General features: G+C 39.3%; 1 long non-coding RNA gene across 1 annotated transcript in view; it reads right to left on the bottom strand.

Annotated features, from left to right (window-relative positions):
* Positions 1-6837, bottom strand: part of LOC106963953 (uncharacterized) — a 23675-nt gene extending 16838 nt beyond the window's left edge. Inside the window, exons 1-2 of the long non-coding RNA XR_001428294.1 lie at positions 6826-6837; positions 4347-4353 (exon numbers count right to left, since the gene is read on the bottom strand). This is a non-coding gene — a long non-coding RNA (uncharacterized LOC106963953). The remainder of the gene's footprint in view (positions 1-4346; positions 4354-6825) is intronic.
* Positions 6838-6913: the final 76 nt, after the last annotated feature.

The following is a 6913-nucleotide window of genomic DNA, read 5'->3' on the forward strand; positions in this document are numbered from 1 at the left end:
AAAGCAGTCGGTTGAATTAGCTCCCACTGCGATGAAACAAAATCACGATTAAATTAGGAGTTTACAGGTGACACACAAGTCTTTAAATACAATTATAGCCAAAAACTGCCGTTGTATGCTAAGCTATCAGTCACTGACTGATGTCAAAGCAGTACGAGTCATGACAGACTTAGTGACTAAACAGCACAAATCAATATCCTCATTAATAAATTCTACTTATACATTACTAACAGTTCATCGAATAAAACATTAATTTACCTTCTTACTTCCCGTTGCACCGACGTCCTTTAAAGACTGTTGCTGCAGTTGACTTTCTTTTTTTTTTTTCATGTGGAAAGTTCCAGAACTCCAGACCCAAGAAGCGACGTGATTGGTCAATGATTAACACATACTCCGTGTGTCCAGATGTAGAAAGTGTAGGAAACGACACAAAATGTGTTGATTTGACAGTAACACAAAATAATGGGCTAAAAAAAAAAAAAACATCTCTTCTAAGAGTGCGCCAGATTTTGGTGTCAAATTAATAAATAAAAGCAGATTAGTTCAGGTTATGTGTATAAAAGTGGAATGAAACAGGAAAAGGAAAGAAACCAGAATGTAATCTGTCAGCATGTAATACACATGTGTCAAACTTAAGGCCCGGGGGCCAAATCTGGCCGGTCGAAAATGAAACTGTATTTCACAAACCTCAGTCAATTCTATCCTGCGCTCCCTGTTTGGGCAAATTAACATCAGGCGATTTAGCCAATAAAAATTTCTAATAAGCAAAGTATTGCACAAGAGAAATCTATTGAAAAATTCTTAATAGAAATCTAAACGTTTGTTTTTCAGCATGAAGTTGATCATAAGGGAGTCAGGAAGATCCTCAGCTGGTTTCAGAAAAATATAAATAAATATGATATATTGACTCAGTAAATCCAATTTAAGATCTATGGAAAAATGTGTCCTGTTGATTTCTGTACTTTTCTATTTTATTACAAGTAATTTCTGAGCAAATGTATTTGTATTTCTTTCTTTGCTAACTTATGTTGTGACCGACATCTGGTGTGAATTTATTCTCAATAGCCCCTTTGGAGATATATTTACTTCATGTTCAGTAATTATTTCTGCCACAGTGTTTTCAACGTGGTGATCTAGCAGATGACATGAACAGAGCTAAAGATTAAAAAGCAAAACAAAGACTTTGTGGAGGTAAACCCTTTTTTTTTCTTTCTTAAATGCCTTTTCAAGTGTTAATCCCCCGATGGTTAGGTTGTCTGAAATTCACGCCTGAACAACACTGTATTTTTTTTATCTGAATAGAACATGTAGAGGAAATATTTCTATTTCTGTCTCCAAGCATCAAGCTGCATGAAAAACGATTCTTGACACTGATACACCTTCCTCCTACAGTGTTTCTGACTTTGTTAGAAAGTTTTTTTTCTTTCCTTTTCTTTTCTCTTCCTTGTCACTACAGCGCAGGGAACTCTGCAACCTTTTAACTCAGTTTGCGATCGTTGAGAGTCGGTGAGACGAGCTCGCTGCTGTTGGACGTGTCTTACGTGCAGCCACCTGGAAACTCGACATGAAACAGGGAGGGAATAACAACAGTTTAATGAGAAAGCCGGAGAAGAGGGGTGTGTGTGTGTGTGTGTGTGTGTGTGTGTGTGTGTGTGTGTGTGTGTGCGTGTGCGTGCAGGGTCGACTAAATGAGACGGTGAAGAGATGCTTCTTCACACTTGCTGCCGGACAGCGGATACACACTGTGGACGCGCTGCACCGCTGGTCATGCTGACAAGAGGCAAACAAGTTGCTGAATAAACATTTTAGTTGAATAAAATGTCTCATACGTAATTATATATACATATATATATATGTAAAATTATCGTGTCATTGTGAAACTGAGCATGACAAATCCTCCTAAATCTTCTTAAGTTAATTGTAGGTTGAGCAAAAAATAAGCCGTTAGCATCTTTTCCCAAAAACTTTCCACATTATAATTTTATTGTTGCATCCCAACTAATCTAAAAACAAGTGAGAACAGTTACTGAAGTGAGTATCAGATGTTCAAATATAGCATGTTTGTTTGGCTGGTTTCCACAAAAATCAGTTTCCTGCCATTTTCTGATATAATAATATAACTTCTTGTCATATAGGGAGTTTTTTTTTTTAATGCTTTCTAACCGTAAATCCTAAGAATTTATGCAAAGTGATCAAATCTCCCAGTGAAGACACTTAGAGAAATGACCTATGACCTTTAGTGGCAGTTGTGTCGCTACAGACAAAACAGCAATTCTTGACCATTTTAGCGAACACTTTGAATCTGTTCAATCTGATTCAGGAGCACAGGATTTCCAGTCAGCATCTCTCCTCTGGGCCTGAGGCTCTCTGGGTTTTTTAGCTTCACTTCTTTCTTTGTGTCTGAGGTTTGAAGGGCTTTAAAAAATGTTGACACAAGCAAATCTGCTGTTCCAGATAAGCTTGATCCTTTCTTTCTTGAGGTGGGCTTGCTGATATCATCGCTGAACCTTTAACTTTTATCTTTAATTTGCCTCTCACCAACAATACCATTCCTGAAGTGTGAAAGCTACTAAGAGGTGGGGATAGCTGGATTGTTAACAAAGAAAGACCAATCTCTAGGTTTTGTGTCTGAGCAAAAATCCTGGACGAACTAGTCCATGAACGACTGCTTTTCATTTAAATTATGTTTTGTCAGATTGTCGGTCTGGTTTTAGTTGAGTCTATAGATGCTGTTGAAACTAAACTATGTCACTGTTGTAGACCGTGTCACTGTCTTGTCAAGTCCCTCTTGAAAAAAGGATTGTAGATCTCAATTAAGTTTTAAAACCTGGCTAAATATAGGAAATAATTATTTGCACTTATGGCCTAATTTTGAGGAATGTTGAAGGTGAAACTTGTAAGCATTAAGTGCCATTCCAGACAAATCTTTTTGTCACTGCAACCGCACCACATGAAGAAACAAGAGCTAAGAAGGATTTAGTTTCACCAAGGGATGAAGTGAAAGATCCATCTGTAAAAACAACAAAACAACAATGACCTTAAACAATAAATCCGCCTGAGAACTAAAGTACCGTCTGAGAAGCAGTGAAGAAAGTCTTGGGCCGAGTCAGAGCCCAAAGACGCCAGAAACAGGCGGCACAGAAACGAAACCAGTCAGACTTGTTCCAGCTTCAGCTGAGAAAAGGATCAAATGTTCCTCGGACAAATGTGACAGACTGGTAAATGTAAAAGTAAAGAAGTATATATGTTTTTCAAATGTCTGTCGCCGCAGTTCAGCGACTCCGAAGGTTAGAAATATAAGAATATTAAGGAGGTTTATCATTTTACAGCAAATTAGACTGTTTTTCATGCTATCCAAGTTATAACAAAGCAAAATCACCAGAATATTCACTTTACTAGCAATGCTGGAGAGATCAACATAGTCTTGTTCGGGGTAATGGACGTGGCTGAATTTGTAAAATACGAGCGCAACCTGGTCCCTTTCATAGATTGGTCAGGTCAACAATCTATGAAAGGGACCTGTACAAAGATAAATAACTCCAAACATGCTCCTATTTATGGTAAGTCTAGATTCACCCCAACATGGGAGGTAAAGCAAGAGCATAATTACCATATTTGAGCTCAAAATGTGGAACTCCTTTTGCTTAAAAACTGTAATGCCCTCTCCACAAAAGCACAGCGCTGCCTTCACGGTGGATTACTTTACCTTTTTACATCAATAAACTGCCATAATGTGAGTTTATTAGAAAGTCAAGGCAGACGTCCTTCCATTAAATCCCCCCAAAAATCAATTCCTACCTTGGATCAGAGCTTTCAGCCTCTACACCGGTCCATCGGCAGCGCAGTTCGTATACTATTTAAAGTATGATTATCTGTCTGTTTGCAAAAGGCACACGAGAAGTCACAGTAACGTTGGGATTTTTGTCTTTATGGGCTCTGCCTGTTGGACTCCACCGAACGTCCCATGTGGCTTAATAGTTCCATTAATCCCTCCTTGTTCCTGAAGTGCAGGGAAAGGGCACCGCATTTTTTCAGCTGAAATTACCCGGCGGCGGTCGGGACTGTTGCCGCATCGCCACCTGAGTTAAGGCCAAACGAATGGGCGCCGGGCTTCAGGGGGAGGCTTGATGGTGCTTGAATGTATCTCCAGTGAATGCTGAAGTTAAACTCAGGAAAACTCTGCTCCAATTTAAGGCTCAAGTGGCCCATCCAAGAAACATTTGTAAGCTCTTTAAAAAGAAATGGTGCAATTTTTTCCTCATTTTGTTCCCCCCGTATGACTCATCCGGGTGCCAGGACTGAGAGAAACAAATGTTCGCTGGATGTCTCACACTTTCCCCAAGAACAATTACTCTTTAAAGCAAATGAGAGATTGTTTTTGTGGGGATTGCAGGAAAAAGTAACACAAAGCCTGGACTCTTCAGAGGCTATGGCTTTGCTTTCATTTATTTTTCCTCCTATATGTGATGCTCAGCTACTTTCTTTGATGAGTTGTTTTGCCGACGAGGTTTTTCTGTCTACAGTGCCTTGCTGTGAGTGAGGAGAGCCTGAAGCACAGAATATACCCAAGAGACTTGTGGTAACTCTGGAGGAGCTGCAGAAAGCCCCTGCTCAGGTAGGGGAGTATGTTGACGGGAGAGATCGTTGGCCCAAAAACCAGAAGAGTGGTGACAGTGTTTCTGTAGTTTTCATCAACTCAGATTTCAGACTTTTTAAGACATTTTTAATACCACTACGAGTTAAATTTAAGACCTGTATCACAACAGAAATGTACAAAACAAATATACATACTTTATAAAGTTTTTCTTTGCCCACAATTAATGCAGCGTCATATGTGTTCGCAACAGAAGTGAGCCAAAGCCAAAGACAAACGTCGTCCCGAAAACTGGTGTACTATTATCTTTCACAGCTAGCAAGAATAAAAACATATGCTAGCGTATGTTAGCATCTAGTTAGCGGCAGCCTCAACCTCCCAGAGTCAGAACGTAATGAAGATATTGGCGTCCGACTCAAACTTTTGCCTGACCGAAAACTCAAACAAGAAAAATAAACTACATAGAACACGTGTGATAAAACAGTCCTGCATGCTATAACAAAATTTAAAACATGCAATTAACTTTTTCTTCTAACAAATTTAAGACATTTTAAGGCCTTAATTTTAGATACATGAATTAAAGGCTTTTTTTAACCCTTGTGTTTACAAATGGGGTCCAACTGACCTCACACCCATATCACTTGTATCACTTGCCTCAGTCCGCGCACGCACAAGGGTTAAGGATCCACCGACACCTAGGGTGAAAAAAAAGTAAGGCTAGTGTAGTGCACATATAAAGAAAATGTGAAAAAATTTGAAAAAAGTCAGATGAAACCAAATTCGAACCTCCTATGAGAAAAAAAAATCAACACCGCAGCCTGAACAATGTCCCACAGTGAGACAAGATGGTGGCAGGTTTATGGTGTGGTGATGCTTTTCTTTAGCAGGGACAAGGAGCTGGTCAGAGCTGACAATGTGGGATATTAGAAGCAAACCTGTCCGAAGCTGCTAAATAAGTGGAAAAAGAGCAGGAGCATTTTAGCAACCCTGATCAAAGTCCAGATCTGAATCAGTTGCAAGACTTGAAACCAGCTGTTCTCAGACGCTCTCCATCTGATCCGACTGAGCTCGAGCGCAAATGTGCAAAGCTTTTTGGAGACAAACCCTAAGAGGCCTCCAGCGGCGCCAGCAGAAAAATGTAGAAGAAAGTGTTGACTGAATAGCAATGCCATGCTGTTCAGATTCTTATGCATAAAGTCATTTTGAATCATTTATCATTTTGCTTCTGCTTCACAACTGTGCTCTACTTTACGTTGCTCCAGCAACATAAAACCCCAATAAGGTACGCTGAAGTTTGTGGTTTTAATGTGACGAGATGTGGAGATGTTTAGCTGGAAACAAGTTTTTATTTTTTACCTTAACATACCCCAACAAAAGGCATTTCCACTAATTTGAGACAAAACATACTTTTAGATGAAGATTATATATATATAGATATAAAATAATTTTTCTTTTGAATGTGTTTACTTTGATACATGGCACAATGGGGCACAATGGGACACATGCAGACAGCTATAAATACATTTAGATGAGACAAATTTGTATTATGTGACAGGATTAGTTAGTTCTTATAAAAGTAGCACATTTGTTTCCCAGCCTTCCAAGCCTATGATGTAATAAAAAAAATGGGGATACATAAATTATGTAGTTAGATGCCCGTTTGTGCTTTGCATTTCTAAATGGCTCATTTTCCAACCGGCACAATTACATTTCTGAACAACTCACAAAAACTTCAGATCAAAAGCAAACCAAGATTAAAATTAAGTCTCCACCACTGTCAAATTTCTAACAATGTTCAAGCAGTGCCATGAAAGTGAATACCATTTCGCAGGAGTCAGTATAAATTTAGTCCTATTATAATAAACCGATAGTATAGTAGTAAAAACTTTTAACTTAAGCAGAACTCTTAGTTAGACAAAGGAAAAAGCAGGTTTTAGTTGGTTCTCCAGTGATTTCAGTGTCCACTCTGTTTCACAGCAGAAGCAGGAACATGTTGAGAAACTCTGCAACCTTAAAGCAGTTTGTTGTATTTTGGGTAAAACACATCAGAGGCTTGATTTGTTGTGAGTGCCGCACGGCTCGGCAAGGGCTTCACCTGAAATGGAAACAGAGATTCAGAGATGAAAGTTGTTGCCAAGTTCTTCCTGTGATGCTCGAAACCTGAAAGCTCGCAGCTATTTTCTGGACTGACTGATTCCATAGCCGCACACAGTCGGACTGTAATTCTACACATCCCTGGCTTCGACGCCCACGTGCCGCTGATCTCACCGGAGCGCTCATGAGCGAGATGAAAAAGGAAATCTGTTTTTTTTTTCATGT

The sequence above is a fragment of the Poecilia latipinna genome, unplaced genomic scaffold (genome assembly GCF_001443285.1).
Source record: "Poecilia latipinna isolate Pla-1442-1.1 unplaced genomic scaffold, P_latipinna-1.0 Scaffold1604, whole genome shotgun sequence".
Taxonomy (NCBI): domain Eukaryota; kingdom Metazoa; phylum Chordata; class Actinopteri; order Cyprinodontiformes; family Poeciliidae; genus Poecilia; species Poecilia latipinna.